The sequence below is a fragment of the Lontra canadensis genome, unplaced genomic scaffold (assembly GCF_010015895.1).
Source record: "Lontra canadensis isolate GAN:19392208 unplaced genomic scaffold, GSC_riverotter_1.0 scaffold25, whole genome shotgun sequence".
Taxonomy (NCBI): Eukaryota; Metazoa; Chordata; class Mammalia; order Carnivora; family Mustelidae; genus Lontra; species Lontra canadensis.
Genome location: NW_022631019.1, coordinates 19,697,444 through 19,713,987, shown reverse-complemented (window position 1 = coordinate 19,713,987; position 16,544 = coordinate 19,697,444). Strand labels below are relative to the sequence as shown.

Here is a 16,544-nt window from a genome sequence, read left to right as displayed (position 1 = left end):
GATGGAAAATACCAGGGCTTGTGTTTTTGTAGCCAAGGACTTATGTGAGTCCCTCTGCAACGGCTGCCCAAAGATGCAGTGGAATCCAGAAAGGTAAGGATAAAAGAAGAAAGGAATCAGGATCATTCAATCAGTGACCCCCAAAAAAAGTAAGTATCACCATATTTCATGTTGTTTATGATTCCCTCTTTAAGACCCAGGACTGCACATGTGGGCCACACTCTCTAATTCAAAAAGGAGTGAAGAAACTAATGAGAAAATAATTTAAAAATTGTTGAAGTCATAGTTCTGGGTCTTTGCAGCAGCTGGCCCCTCAAAGTCCAAAGATGTTTAACAGAGGGCTTTAAAATCTTCAGTTGTATCCTTCCAGGTCCTGAAGTCTAGGTGTGTGAAAAAACCCTAATTTGATGTCCCATGAGTCACTACTGAGTTCCTTAGCTAGAATATTTGTGAGCTAGAATATTTGTCAGCTGCATGACAACTCTAAAAATCCCCAAGTGGCAAATCGCCAATGTTAATACCATCACCATAATCACTACACATATTCTCTTCCTTTCAGTAACTCCAAGAGGAGGAGTCTTAGGCAGAAATACGGATTGTTGTTCTATTATTCTTCAGAATTGACCCAAAGCACTGCTTCTACAAATTGACAGGTGGCTTGAACATAAGTGTCCCCAAATAGGTCAAAATACCACAGTATTAAAGCAGCAGGATCACAAACTATGGCAGAAAATGTTTCTCCGTCTGCCAATGAAATACAACAACCTGCACTGGAAATCCACTGTTAAGTCTCAACATCGTCAGCCCAATCAAGCCTTTCTAGTTACTCCCCGGTCTATGCTAGAGGACCCAGTTATTATACTCAGCAGACAAGATTCAATTCAATCCAGAAACAGCCCTAAGTAGTTCCTTCACTTCGAGAAGACACTAGCCACTCAGGAGGGACTGTAAGGTACAGAAAAGCTTCGTTCAGATCACTGGGCATACCTGTGCCCTAGGCAGAGATTTCATAACATCTTTGAGTCTGGAGGTGTCCTCTGAATAGTTTCTTCTGAAAACTGTTTCAGCCTTTGTTAAAAGGGAACACTTAACTGCCACTTTACCCTGATCATCTACCCCATCCTTGGGAAGAATGGGGAAGTTACAGACACCCTATCAGGTTTCTAAACTCATAAACTTAAGAAGAAAACTTTAAAGTTGCTCTACCACTACCTCAGGAAGTTCTAAAAAAAAAAAAAAAAGTCACAGAAGAAAAGGACTTTGAGGAAAATAGTCAAATTAGGCAGTCAGACTTTAGTCATAAGTCCTGATAGCTCTTTTCTAGAGTCCCTGGTGGTACACCTACAGAGGAGAGTCAGAGGTCACTAAGCAAAGTCAATCTGGCTGGCAAGGAGTGGGGGCGTTCCACTGTAGCTTTCAGTGACAAGACTTGGTACCTGATGGTTCACAGTCTCTCTCCTATTCTACACTTCCTATTTCCCTTTTAAGTGGGTTACTGAATAGCCCGTTCCCAAGTAAAGGCCCTCTGTAAGGGCGTTACAGTCGCCTGGTGGAAACACCTTAAGAGTTCTGCTTAGTGGCAGGATGGGCCACTGAAGGCATCTGCGGCTGCAAGAAGCCTGGCCACGGACGGACGGACACACACACTCACAGAGAAAGAGAGCGGGAGAGAGAGAGACAGAGCGCGAGAGCAAGCGAGACAGAGCGAGAGCAGGAGAGCAGGAAACTAAGCGAGCAGGTCAGGTCAACGTAGCCCTCCCGGCATTTCCACCTGCCCCCTTCTTCCTGAGACCGGCGCCAGATCAGATGTCAAACAAAAACTCCGCAAAAAAAGTCCCGTGATGGGATGACTTCCACCTCTCCCTTGGCAGAGCCCGCTGGACTCCCAGAGCGTCCCCCACCACCCACGTCCCGGCCGGCCCTCCATCCCCACCCCGCCCCCGGCCCATTCTGCCCTTCGCCCCTGAGAGGCCTGCCCCCTCTCGGGACACCCCGGAGTCCCGAGGCTGGCGGCCTCTGGGCCCCCGGGCCGGCAAGACTGCGGCCGGCCCAGAGCGGGCGGCCCGTGTGCCGGGACTGCGGGAGCCGGTTCTCGCTTCGGCGCCCGGCGAAGGCAGGGGGCGGTGGCTACCAGTACCTGTCAGGCCTCTTCCCAGGACCAGCGGCGGCGCAACTTCAGGAGCCCATGTCCGTCCGGGGGGCCCGGCCCCTCTCCCGGGAGGGGGGGGCGCGGATCCCGGGGAGGGGGCTGGGGGGCCCGGGCAGCTCTAGCCCCTTCCCATGCTCCCCGCCCGGCGCCTCGCCAGGGCCGGACAGCGCCTCCGCCCGCCCCTGCGCACCGCCTCACACCCGCGCTCACACACACTCACACTCCCTCGCGCGCTCTCACACACGCACTCCCCTCCCTCCTCCTCCTCTGTTTATCTCCTCCAGCTGTCTGGGGACCCAGGAGAAGCCCAGCACCGCGCCTGCGCCACGCAGTCTCCGCCTCCACCCCGCGCCTCACAGCCGGCGGCTACGCTACGGAGAGAGCGTCCGGCGGTTTCCAGAATGGCTAGGCGGGCCCCTCCCCCCCCCCCGCGCGCCCGGTCAACGTCTGCTGCCGGCGGTGCCTCCTAACCTGCTAGTGGGGGAGCCCCGCACCGCCGCGACCAATCCACTCCTGCGCTCGCCAGACCCGCAGCCAGTGGGCAGGCGGGAAAGCCGGGCTAAGCCCCAGGGCATCCTGGGAATCGTAGTTTTTCCCCGTCGAAGAACTCCTGCCCAGTGGGCTCACCCCGCCCAGTTGCCATTAGTTACCCTGACGCACCTCCCACCCCACATCCAGGGAAAATGGTCCCTCACGTTGCTTCTGGGACACCCCTAACACTCACCCATTGCCCCTCAGAGCCAGACACAGTCTCCTGAGAGCCTCACCAAGACTTCCTCAGATCCCCTGAATTGGGAGACTTTTCAGGCTGGGGCCCCGATGCCCCGGTCCAATCCCCCAGAGCCCAGCTTCCTCTTACTCTTTCCTGCCCTGGAGGGCTGCTGAGTGGCACATTCCTCACTCTTGCTCCTGGGCCTGAAGAAAGAGGATAAAACGTAATCAGTCCTAAAACCGAGTGGCTTGGAGGGGAGCCAACCACACACTACGGAAACCCTCATGCTGACCGAAAGAGACAAGAGATGAGGTCCTTCTGAGACTAACTGGTGGAGGCACTACTGTTCCTCCCTCTAAGGAAGAGGCGGTTCCAGCCTAGTGGAGTGCAACCTCTGCTAGAGGAGGCACCATCCTAAGGAAGTGCTCAAGGTGACAAGGGAGGCATCAGGTGTAACTTCTGAAAGCAGAGACTAGGCCCCACCCATGAGGCACCTCAGGTCAGAAAAAGGAAAAATTGTCATCATTTTCTGAGAATGGAAACTTGGCACTCACCCATAGGGTGGGTGCCATTTGTCAGATAACAGTAATTCGCTTTTATTTAGTATTTACCATGTCACCACTGTATTGAGTACAATTTCTTAGATACTCCTACTCTTATGGTGTTTTGCAGAAAAGAAAAGAAAGCTGAAGCACAAAGAGATTAAAAGCAACTTGCCCAGGGTCACAGAGCCTGGATGAAACGCCTGGATAAAAAGCCTGGGATTTGAACCTAGATCAGCCTTACTCCAGAGTCTGAGCCTTGGAACACTACCTGTCCCTCCAGTGAGAACCGGGCAGCACCTACTCTCAGGAAGGACTACGTTTATTTACCATCCACAGTGTTTGTTCCATGTTTATCACTCCATGAGTTGCTTTTTTCCTACTTCTGCTCACATCAAGTATATAAATTAGTCTGTGAGCTCCCAAAGGGTGATTTCTTCCCATTTGGAGGAGTTAGAACCTACTTGTGAATTCAGCTTTGTGAAATGCTTTTCTCCTATAAATGTGGGTCATTCTTCCTGATGTCTCCCCCACAGATGTTCCACTGAATATAAAATATCATAAATTTTGGGACTAGAATAAAACTGAAATTATCCATAGCTCCCCAGGCTCAGGCTGAAAGCCTGGCTAGGGTCACTGGCTCAATTAAAATGAAAAATAACTAATATATGTGGAGTATTTACCATGAGAAAGAAGTTCTTATCAGTGAATTAAACAATACTCACAAATTGCATAGCTAGGAAGTGTGGTAAAGTTGGGATTCAAACCCAGATTATTTTAATCCAGAATTCCCATTTTAAACCTTTGCTCTATGCCAGCAATGTCACAGGGGCTCTTAGAAATATCAACAGAGGGCGCCTGGGTGGTTCAGTGGGTTAAGCCTCTGCCTTTGGCTCAGGTCATGATCTCAGGGTCCTGGAATCGAGTTCCCCGTCGGGCGCTCTGCTCAGCGGGGAGCCTGCTTCCTCCTCTCTCTCTGTCTTCCTCTCTGCCTACTCATGATCTCTCTCTGTCAAATAAATAAATAAAATCTTAAAAAAAAAAAAAGAAATACCAACAGAGAAGTGTGGGTGATGTACCTGTGGCTCCTAGCACAGTAGACAGTAAATAATGGTTGGCAGAATGAACTTTTGTTGGTAAGGAATGGGTGATAGTGTATGGTTTTGGAATATAGGCGAGGTTCGGTGGAGTGAAGTCTGGAGCCAATGATCAAGAAATAATTCTTGAGCTATCTTTGGTGCAAAATGGTGTTCTTTTTAGAGCACGGGGACAAAATCCGTTGGCACAAAGAGCTATGGCACAGGGGTCTTGAGGAGTGGCTCATTATATACTTGCAAGTTGGGGGAGGTAAGGAAAAGGGAGGTTTCTTTTTTTTTAAAGATTTTATTTATCCGACGCGGGGCTTGATCCCAGGACCCTGGGATCACGACCTGAGCCAAAGGCACAGGCTTTAACCCACTGACCCACCCAGGCGCCCCAGAAAAGGGAGGTTTCAAAAGAACTTTCATATGCTAAAGAGGACCCACCTAAAAGATCCTTGCAAGATACCAGAGGCCAGGTGCCATTGTCAAGTTAAGGTTGTTTTCCCTTCTAGCAAGGTTATTAACATTAAGACAATTGGGAGATTCCTGGAAGAAAGTCACACGTGTCCCACCCAGGAGTGGGGGCTGGTGGGAGGTTGGCAGGGTGTCCGCTTATGCTTTTGTTTTCAGCTAGCCTCCACTCCCTCATCAATAAGATGAAGAATATTAATAATAGCTGCCTGGGTGGCTCAGTTTGTTAAGGATCTGACTTCAGCTCAGGTCATGATCTTGGGGTTCTGGGATTGAACCCCATGTTGAGCTCCACATCAGGCTCTGCTTGTCCTTGTCCCTCTCCTTCTGACAAACCCCTTCTCTCTCTCTCAAATATATAATTAAAATCTTAAAAAATAATAGCTGCAGCTAAAATTAATTGATTATTTTCTTTAAAAATAATATAAAATAGGGGCTCCTGGGTGGCTCAGTGGGTTAAGGCCTCTGCCTTCGGCTCGGGTCATGGTCTCAGGGTCCTGGGATCGAGCCCCGCATCGGGCTCTCTGCTCAGCGGGGAGCCTGCTTCCTCCTCTCTCTCTGCCTGCCTCTCTGCCTACTTGTGATCTCTGTCTGTCAAATAAATAAATAAAATCTTAAAAAAAAAAAAAAAAACGTTTAAAAATAATATAAAATAAAAATAATTATTTTCTACCAGGAGCTCACTTGCCCTCCCATGCACGCTCTCTTTTCTACAGATAGGAATATACACGCGTATATGCTATATGAGTATATTTCATATATATACATGTATATACATATGCATATGTATATGTGCATACATTTATCTATGTATACACACCTTCACACACACTAATTCATTTGATTCCCATAACCCATTTGATTGAATTAGGTATTATTCTTACTCGCATTTTTACATAGAAAAAACAGGCTCACAGGAGACTTAAGTTCAGAATCAGGCACCCCTCCCAGCCAGAAATGTTTTTAGATAATTTTAGATAATTTAAGAGAAAAATTTCTTAATATCTAAAATGTTTTTAGATAATTTTAGATAATTTAAGAGAAAAATTTCCTACTTTCCTACACAGAACTGAGCTTCTGTGGGAATTGTAAACTCTCTGTTTTTGATAGTATTCAAGAATAGGATGTATAATCACTTGTCCAGAATACTGTGGAAGCAATCACTTTATTGGGTCCATATTTAAGTAACTAATTCCAATATTCTCTTGTTTGGCTTTTGGAAGAAGACCAATTATTATTTGAATAATAAGACTTGTGACAATTAAGGTAGCTAGCTCCTTTTCCTCTCCTAAGTGCACTAGATAATCCCCCAGCTGATCAGCTCTGCAGAGCTAGTCACTGATACAACCGTTTTCATCCCTGGATTGGACTCCTGGGCAAAAGGAGGCATAGGCAACCTAAAATTGAAGATGCCCTTGTTCTATAACCCAGAAGTTTTACTTCTAATATTTTAGGGGAACTGTTGCATGTGTATACAAGAAGACATGGGCAAGGAACATGACTTCCAGCCTTCTTGTAATAGCAAAAAAAAAAAAAAAAAAAGGTCAAAACAACCTAACTGTCCTTCTGTAGGGGAAAGGATGGATTAATTATCATTTGTTTATACAGTGAAGTATTACACAACCAATTAATTTATTTATGTGCTATCAAGATAGATATATGTTTAAAACATAATGATGAATGGAAAAAAGGAAGTTGAAAGATGATGCATTCAATATGATATTTGTGTAAAATTTAACACAAAAAATGCCACATATTATAGATGCATGCAGTAAAAGTACACAAATTGACATGGGAAAGACACACAGCAATTTTGAGAGAATAGTTGCCACTGAGAAAAGGAAGAAAGAAGAGGTGAGGGATGATGTTTTAGCTATATTTGTAATATTTTATATCTTAAAAGATTAGAAGTAAATATAGCAAAATATTCAAATATTAAAATTTTGTCTTGGGGATTATATTATTATCTGTACTTTTCTGAAGGTTTAAAATAATTATTTATAAAAATTTTAAAGATTAAGTAAGGGGCAAAGAAATCCATTTCAACACAGGCACTGGTCTTGTCTAAAAGTTGAAGGTCTATTAAAAAGAAAAAAGTTAAAGATCTATATCTGTACACTGGTAATTATTATTATACAAGAATCTCATTGTTTAAAAAAAAAAAAAACAGGTACTACCTCCATGTATTTTCTTTAGGACTTATAGTTGCAAACATTTGGCCGACAATCTGGGTCACTATAAGAAAAGGTTGATACTTGCTCGTTTCAGTTGGTCCCTTCATTTACTGAGGAGAAAATGGTGGCCTAAAACAGTACACAAATTGCCAAGGTCCCAACTTGTCCACTCCGGTCCAACTGGTCCATCCAGAGTATCCAAACTCATCTTAAAGACACTGTGGCATTGTTCAAGTTCTTCTCTTCACTTGAGGGGAACCATACTCCTACTCTCATTTACCTAACTGGTCTGTTCTTTCTCCAAAACTCTACTCAGCTAGGCTAAGAAAGAATTAGCCAATCTCACTCCCCAAACTACGGTCTGAATGTTAAAGTTGAGCGGGCCCTAAAGGGCTCCCCTGCTAGGCTCCCTCATTTCTCTGATCGGCCTTTCCCAGGAAGGCACGTTCTCTGTCTCACGGGGCAACATTTTTGTGTTTGAACTACACTGATCATGGGACAGCCCTTTATTTATTTATTTATTTATTTATTTATTTATTTTAAGATTTTATTTATTTGCCAGAGAGAGAGAGGGAGAGAGAATGAGCATAGGCAGACAGAATGGCAGGCAGAGGCAGAGGGAGAAGCAGGTTCCCCGCCGAGCAAGGAGCCCGATGTGGGACTCGATCCCAGGACGCTGGGATCATGACCTGAGCCGAAGGCAGCTGCTTAACCAACTGAGCCACCCAGATGGGACAGCCCTTTAATAATAAAGTTCTTATTTGTCTCAACTCTGTTCTCTGTAACAACATAGATTTTTCATAATAATCCCTTTTCCTCCTAAAAAAGCTTCAGATAATGAATACAGCTCTCACTTCCCCAGTGAGTCTTTTCTTTCCTAAACAAAATATATCCATTTCCTTCTGATACACTCCAAAAAAGAGGGGCAAAGATTGACACTAGTGAGGACGTTCAAAAGAATATGGCAAGGAACCCTATGGAATTTCTAAAAGAAGCATTCCAAAAATATCCATGCAAGGATAGCCCCGCTAGAAGGGTTAGCAGGTGGAGACTGTTTTCAGTTACAGGTAATGTATAACCTGGCCACCAGTGGCTTTAAGACATAGTGGTGAGAGTTCTCAAATTAACAAGAGGGCTTGAGGCAGGTGATTGCTGTAATTAGTTCAGCCGTTTAACATAATTCATTTCTATTTTTTCTGCTCCAGGATCTTTAGTTTTGATTTCTCACTCCAGTAATAAAATGGCTGCTGCAGCACCAAGCATCATATCTATGGTAAAGGCAAGAAGAATCAGGGGCAGGGGGCAGGCATCACCAGCTGCCTTTTATTAAGAAAGCAAAAGCTTTTTAGAAGCCCCCAACAGGGGGTTGTATCTTAGTTGCCAGACTGTCTTGTAACTGCCTAAAAGGTAGGTTTGGGAAAGTCTGGAAAACAATTATTTAGCATTTCCAGCCTCTCTATTGCAAGAGGAGGCCAAGGAAATGAGATTAATGAATAGATATTGGGCTAGCCACACCAGGAATATCTGCTATAGAAACTTCCAAGATGATAGTTTGGGTCATAATTCAGAGTGCAGGGGTCACACCCAATTCTATATGGTTAGACTCCCCGACAGTCCCAGGGTTCCTAGTATGAATCAAAAAGTCAGGGAGATAACTTCTGATCATTAAACTCAGAAAAAAAAACAGATCAAATAAAATTCCAGTGTTTTAATGTACATAGGGAAGAGTTAACCTTGCAGATGATGGACCAAGTTTCCTTCCCCCTGGACCTGTTAGTGCACCAAAGCACTAGAAAGCCAAGACTCTCCTACCTGTTGGACAAGCAGGTTATAGCCTCTTTATGTTCTGTAAATAGAGTACACCATATGCCACCATCTACTTGACAAGAGTTATAAATAGAAATTAGCAGTATGTATGTAGAACACATTGAAATTGTGACACTCGAATTTTAAAACACCAGTGAATTGGAGGACTAACACCGCCCAACTTCAAGACTTATTTTAAAGCTATAACAATCAAGACAGCATGGTACTGGCAAAAGAATAAACAAATACATTAATGGAACAGAATAGAGAACCCCGAAAAAGACCCACATAAGTGTAGTCAACTGTTTGCTGACAAAGAAGCAAAGACAGGAAGAAAATGTATTCCTCTCAAAAAATGGTGCTGGAATAACTTGGACATCCACATACTAAAAAAAAAGGGGGGGGAATCTAGATACTGCCCTTATATCTTTCACAAAAATTAACTCATAATGGATCATAGATTTAATGTAAAACATAAAACTATAAAACTTCTTGAAGATAACAAGGGAGAAAATTTAGGTAACCCTGAGTGGGGTGATGAGTTTTTAGATCCATGAAAGAAAAACATGAAAACCTGGACATCATTAAAATTAAAAACTTCTGCTCTGCAAAAGACATTGTTAAGAGGATAAAAAGACAAGGCCCAGACTGGGGGGAAAAAAAATTTGCAAAACAGATATCAGCTAATGGACGTGTATTCAAATTATATAAAGATCTCTAAAAACTCAATGAAAAAATAAACAACCCAGTTAAAAAATGGACAAAGATCTGGACATCTCACAAAAGAAGATATATAAGCATATATATGAAAAGATGGTTTCAAGATGCTCAACATCAGATGTCATTAAAGAATTGCAACCTGAGTGCCTGGGTGGCTCACTCAGTTAAGAGTCTTTCTTTGGTTATGATCTCAGGATTGTGGGATCAAGTCCCACCTCAGGCTCTCTGCTCAATGGGGAGTCTGCTTCTCTCTCTCCAGTAAATAAATAAAACCATTTTAAAAAGAGAGAATTGCAACTTAAAACAACAAGGTATCACTACAAACCTATGAGAATGGCTAAAATCCAAAAAAACTAACAAAACCAAATGCTGACAAGGATGTAACACAATAGTAACTTTTTTGTTTGCTTGTTAACTAGTTGGCTGATTTTTATTTTATTTTTTTTTATTTAAATTCAATTAGATAACATAGAATGTATTATCATTTTCAGATGTAGAGGTCAGTGATTCATCAGTCTGTTATTTTATTTCATTTACTTATTTATTTATTTGTTTGCTTGTTTTTGTTGTTGCTGTGTGGTTTTTGTTTTTTGGTTTTTTTTTTTTTTTGGTGGGTAGTAAAGCAGGGTTTATTGAGCCATAGCAAAGTGATGGTACAAAGCTCTCAAGAAGGGAGGGGACCCAAGGGGGTTGCCACCAGAGTTTCTACCTCTAAGGGTTTTTATGGGCTTGTTGGCAGACTGTTTTAATCTGATTAATCCTCACAGTGCCAGTCATCCAATCAGGTGTTTGGGAAACCTATCATATGGGAAAGGGTGGAGGGCTCCTTCCAGAGTGTCATAAAAATCCTTTTATGGCTGGTTTCCTCTTAAGGCAGTGGGAGTCCTAGTCCTTGCCTGCCTGCCTTCCAATTGTCCTTCATCATTCCCCTCTCTGAAGAGGTAGCCCTAACTACTGTTAGGGAAGAAGGGCAACAATTGATTATAGCTACTTCCTGCAGTCTTTACTTTCTCTTTTTTTTTTTTTTTTAAGATTTTATTTATTTATTTGAGAGAGAGAGAAGAAGCCAGGGGAAGTGGTAGTGGGAGAGGGATAAGCAGAATCCCCGCTGTGCAGGGAGTCTGAAGCAGGGCTCATTCCCAGGACCCTGAGATCATGACCTGAGCTGAAGGCAGACGTTTAACTGACTGAGCCACTCTGGTGCCCCCATCGGTCTTATATATAATACCCAGTGCCCATTACATCACATGCCCTCTTTAATGTCCATCATCCAGTTATCACATCCCCTACTCCCCATAACTCCAGCAGCCCTCAATTTGTGTCCTATCATTAAGAGTCTCTTATGGTTTGTCTCCCTCTCTTTGTCTTAATTTTTTCCTCTCTTCCCCTATGATCCTTTGTTTCTTAAATTCCACATATGAATAGGATCATATAATTGTCTTTCTCTGACATATTTTGCTTAGCATAATACCCTTTAGTTCCATCCACATCACTGCAAACGGCAAGATTTCATTTTTTCCCCCTTGATGGCTGAGTAGTATTCCATTGTATATATATACCACATCTTCTTGATTTATTCATCTGTCAATGGACATCTGGGCTCTATCCATAGATCTGCTATTGGGGACGTTGCTGCTATAAGCATTGGGGTACAGGAACCCCTTCGCATCACAACATTTATATCTTTGGGGTAAATACTCAGTAGTGCAATTCCTGGGTCATAGCGTAGCTCTATTTTCAACTTTTTAAAAAATATTTTTTTTATTTATTTGACAGAGAAGGATCACAAGTAGGCAGAGAGAGAGAGGGAAGCATGCTCCCTGCTGAGCAGAGAGCCCGATGTGGGGCTTAATCCCAGGACCTTGAGGATCATGACCTGAGCCAAAGGCAGAGGCTTAACCCATTGAGCCACCCAGGCACTCCTATTTTCAACTTTTTGAGGAACCTCCATACTGTTTCCCAGAGTGGCTACACCAGCTTGCAACAGTGCAGGGTGTTCTTTCTCTGCATCCTTGCCAACATCTGTTGTTTTCTGACTTGTTAATTTTAGCCATTCTGACCGGTGTGAGGTGCTATGTCATGTGGTTTTGACTTGTATTTCCCTGATGCTGAGTGATGTTGAGCATTTTTTCATTGGGATGTCTTCTTTGGAGACATGTCTGTTTGTGTCTTCTGCCCTGTCGTGATTGGATTATTTGTTCTTTGGGTGTTGAGTTTGATAAGTTCTTTATAGATTTTTGGATACTAGCCCTTTCTCTGATATGTCATCTGCAAATATCTTCCCCCATTCTGTCAGTTGTCTTTTGGTTTTGTTGACTGTTTCCTTTGCTGTGCAAAAGCTTTTGATCTTGATGAAGTCCCAATAGTTTGTTTTTGCTTTTGTTTCTCTTGCCCTTGGAGACGTGTCTAGCAAGAATTTGCTGCGGCTGAGGTCAGAGGTTGCTGGTTGTGTTGTCCTCTAGGATTTAGATGGATTCCTGTCTCACACTTAGGTCTTTTATCCGTTTTGAGTCTATTTTTGTGTATGATTTAAGGAAATGGTCTAGTTTCATTCTTCTGCATGTGGCTGTCCAATTTTCCCAGCACCATTTGTTGAAGAGACTCTCTTTATTTCATTCGATATTCTTTTCTGCTTTGTTGAAGATCAATTGGCCATAGAGTTGAGGGTCTATTTCTGAGTTCTCTGTTCATTTCATTGATCTATGTGTCTGTTTTTGTGTCAGTACCATACTGTCTTGATTATTATAGCTTTGTAATAGAGCTTGAAGTCTGGAATTGTGATACCACCAGCTTTGGTTTTCTTTTTCAACATTCCTTTGGCTATGAGGAGTCTTTTCTGGTTCCATACAAATTTTAGGATTATTTGTTCTAGCTCTATGAAAAAAGTTATTAGTATTTTATTTATTTATTTATTTATTTATTTATTATTATTTATTTGACAGACAGAGATCACAAGTAGGCAGAAAGGCAGGCAGAGAGAGAGGAGGAAGTAGGCTCCCTGCAGAGCAGAGAGGCGGATGCAGGGCTTGATCCCAGGATCCTGGGACCATGACCCGAGCCGAAGGCAGAGGCTCAACCCACTGAGCCACCCAGGCGCCCCAAAGTTAATAGTATTTTAAAAAGGATTGCCCTGAATGTATAGATTGCTTGAGGTAACATAGACATTTTAACAATATTTGTTCTTGAAATCCATGAACATGGAATGTTTTTCCATTTCTTTGTGTCTTCCTCAATTTCTTTCATGAACACTCTATAGTTTTCTGAGTACGTATCCTTTGCCTCTTTGATTAGGTTTATTCCTAGGTATCTCATGGTTTTGGGTGAAATTATAAATAAGACTGACTCCTTTATTTCTCTTTCTTCTGTCTCATCATTAGTGTATAGAAATTCAACTGATTTCTGTGCCTTGATTTTATATCCTGTCACTTTGCTGAATTCCTGTATTAGTTCTAACAATTTTGGGGTGGAATCTTTTGGGTTTTCCACATAGAATATCATGTCTATGAAGAGTGAGAGTTTGGCTTCTTCTTTGCCAGTTTGGATGCCTCTTATTTCTTTTTGTTGTCTGAATGCTAGGACTTCTAGTACTATGTTTCTTTTTTCTTTTTTTCTTCTAATACTTTTTTTTCCTTCTAGTACTATGTCTAAGAGCAGTAGTGACAGTGGACATTCCTGCCATGTTCCTGACCTTAGGGGAAAATCTATCAGTTTTTCCCCATTGAGAAGGATATTTGCTGTGGACTTTGCATATATGGCTTTTATAATATTGTGGTATTTTCTCTCTACCTCCACACTGTGAAAAGTTTTAATCAAGAAAGCATGCTATCTTTTGTCAAATACTTTTTTGGTATCTATTGAGAGGATCATATAGTTCTTGTCCTTTCTTTTATTTATGTAGTGTATCACATCGATTGATATGCAGATGTTGAACCACCCTTATAGCCCAGGAGTAAATCCCACTTGGTCATGGTGAATAATCCTTTTAATGTACTGTTGGATCCTCTTGGCTAGTATTTGGTGAGAATTGTATGCATCCATGTAATTCTCCCTTTTGGTAGGATTTTTGTCTGGTTTTGGGATCAAGGAAATGCTGGCCTTGTAGAATGATTTTGGAAGTTTTCCTGCAATCTCTATTTTTTGAAATAGCTTCAGAAGAATAGGTATTAATTCTTATTTAAATGTTTGGTAGAATTCCCCTGGCCCTGGACTGTTGTGTTTTGTTTTTTTTTTTTGTTTTTTTTTTTTTTTGGCAGATTTTTATTACTGCTTCAATTTCCTTGCTGGTTGTGGGTCTGTTCAGATTTTCTATTTCTTCCTGGTTCACTTTTGGTAGTTTATATGCCTCTAGGAATGCATCTATTTCTTCAAGATTGCCTAATTTGTTGGCATATCTCATAATATATTCTTATAATTATTTGTATTCCTTTGGTGTTGGTTGTGATCTCACCTCTTTTATTCATAATTTTATTTATTTGGGTCCTTTCTCTTTTCTTTTTGATAAGTCTGGCCAGGGGTTTATCGACCTTACTATTTTTTTTTTTTTTTTAAGAACTAGCTCTGAGTTTTGTTGATCTCTCTGACTATTATTTTGGTTTTTATTTCATTAATTTCTGCTCTTATCTTTATTAATTATCTTCTCCTGTTGAGTTTAGGCTTTATTTACTTTTCTTTCTCCAGCTCCTTTAGGTGTAAGGTTAGGTTGTTTATTTGAGACGTTCCTTGTTTCTTGAGAAAGGCTTGTATTGGTATATATTTTCCTCTTAGGACCACCTTTCTTGCATCCCAAACGTTTTGAACAGTAGTGTTTCCATTTTCATTTGTTTCCATGAATTTTTTAAATTCTTCTTTAATTTCCTCATTGACCCATTCATTCTTCAGTAGGATGCTCTTTAGCCTCCATATTTTTGAGTTCTTTCCAAATTTCCTTTTGTGGTTAAGTTGCAGTTTCAAAGCTTTGTGGTCCAAAAATAAGGAGGGAATGATTCCAATCTTCTGATACCTGTTGAGACCTGATTTGTGACTCAGTATGTGATCTATTCTGGAGAATGTTCCATGTGCACTTGAGAAGAATTTGTATTCTGTTGTTTTAAGATGGAATGCTCTGAATATATCTATGAAGTCCATCTGGTCCAGTGTGTCATTCAAAGCTCTTGTTTCCTCGTTGATCTTCTGCTTAGATGATCTGTCCATTGCAGTGAGTGGGGTGTTAAAATCCCCTACTATTATTGTATTATTATTGACATGTCTCCATAATTTTATTATTAATTTGTTTAGGTAATTGCCCCTCCCCTGTTAGGGGCATAAATATTTATAATTGTTAGATCTTCTTGTTGGATAGACCCTTTAATTATGATATGGTGTCTTCCTCATCTCTTATTACAGCATTTGGTTTAAAATATAAATTGTTGGGGCGCCTGGGTGGCTCAGTGGGTTAAAGCCTCTGCCTTCGGCTCAGGTCATGGTCTCGGGGTCCTGAGATCGAGCCCCACATCAGGCTCTCTCTGCTCGGCAGGGAGCCTGCTTCCCACCTCTCTCTCTGCCTGCTGCTCTGCCTACTTGTGATCTCTCCCTCTCTCTGTCAAATAAATAAATAAAATCTTAAAAAAAAAATAAAATAAAATATGAATTGTTGATGGGGTGTCTGGGTGGCTCAGTCATTAAGCATCTGCCTTTGGCTCAGGTCATGAGCCCAGGGTCCCAGGATCAAGCCCTGAATCAGGCTCCTTGCTCAGCGGGAAGCCTGCTTCTCCCTCTCCCATTCCCCCTGCTTGTATTCCCTCTCTTGCTATCTCTCTCTCTCTCTGTTAAATAAATAAATGAAATTTAAAAAATATATATATACTTTGTCAGATATAAGGATTTCCACCCCAGCTTTCTTTCTTTTTTTTTTTTTTAAAGATTTTATTTTATTTATGACAGAGAGAGATAGCAAGAGAGGGAGCATAAGCACAGGGGATTTGGAGAGGGAGAAGCAGGCTCCCTGCTTAGCAGGGAGCCTGATGCAGGACTTAATCCTAGGACCCTGGGACTACGACCTGAGCTGAAGGCAGACGACCAATGACTGAGCCACCCAGGCACCCACCACAGTGTTCTTGTGATGTCCATTAGCATGATAAATGGTTTCCCACCCCCTAACTTTAAGTATGGAGGTGTATTTGGGTCCAAAATGAGTTTCTCGCAGACAGCATTTTGATGGATCTTGCTTTTTTATCCAATCTGATACCTTGCTTTTTTTATTGGATCTTTTGATTAGCTCATTTACATTCAGAGTAACTATTGAAAGATATGAATTTAGTGCCATTGTATTACCTGTAAAGTCACTGTTTCTATATATTGTCTCTGTTCCTTTCTGGTCTATATTACATTTGGGCTCTTTGCTTACTTAAAGGATCCCTTTTCCTGTTTCCTGTAAGGTTGATTTGATGATCACAAATGTTTTTAGTTTCTGTTTGTCCTGGAAACTTTTTATCTCTCCTATGCTGGATGACATCCTAGCTGGATAAAGTATTCTTGGCTAGAGCAATAGTAACTTTCATTCATTACTGGTGGGAATGTAAAGTGGCATAGCCTCTTTGGAAGACAGCCTGGCAGTTTATTAGAAAGCTAAATATAGTCTTACCATATGATCCTGTGATTGTACTCCTAGGTATTCACCCAAATGAGTCGAAACTTATGTCAAAACAAAAACCTGCATATAGATATTTACAACAGCTTTATTCATAACTGCCAAAAAGTAGAAGCAACCAAAATAGCCTTCAAATAATAAGTGGATAAATAAGCCATGGTACATCCATACAATGGAATATTAATCGATGATAAAAAGAAATGAGTTATCATAAAATATGGAAGCAACCCAAATGTCCATCTATAAATGAATGGATGAGTAAG

At 41.8% G+C, this 16,544-nt stretch overlaps 1 protein-coding gene across 3 annotated transcripts in view; it reads right to left on the bottom strand.

Moving 5' to 3' along the window:
- The window catches only part of WDTC1 (WD and tetratricopeptide repeats 1), a 69,210-nt gene extending 66,692 nt beyond the window's left edge, over window positions 1–2,518 (bottom strand). Inside the window, exon 1 of one of the 3 annotated variants that reach the window (XM_032863875.1) lies at window positions 2,138–2,518. The gene's annotated coding sequence lies outside the window, so the exon portion shown is untranslated. The remainder of the gene's footprint in view (window positions 1–2,137) is intronic. The other 2 variants (XM_032863876.1, XM_032863874.1) reach the window with 2 other exon arrangements.
- Window positions 2,519–16,544: the final 14,026 nt, after the last annotated feature.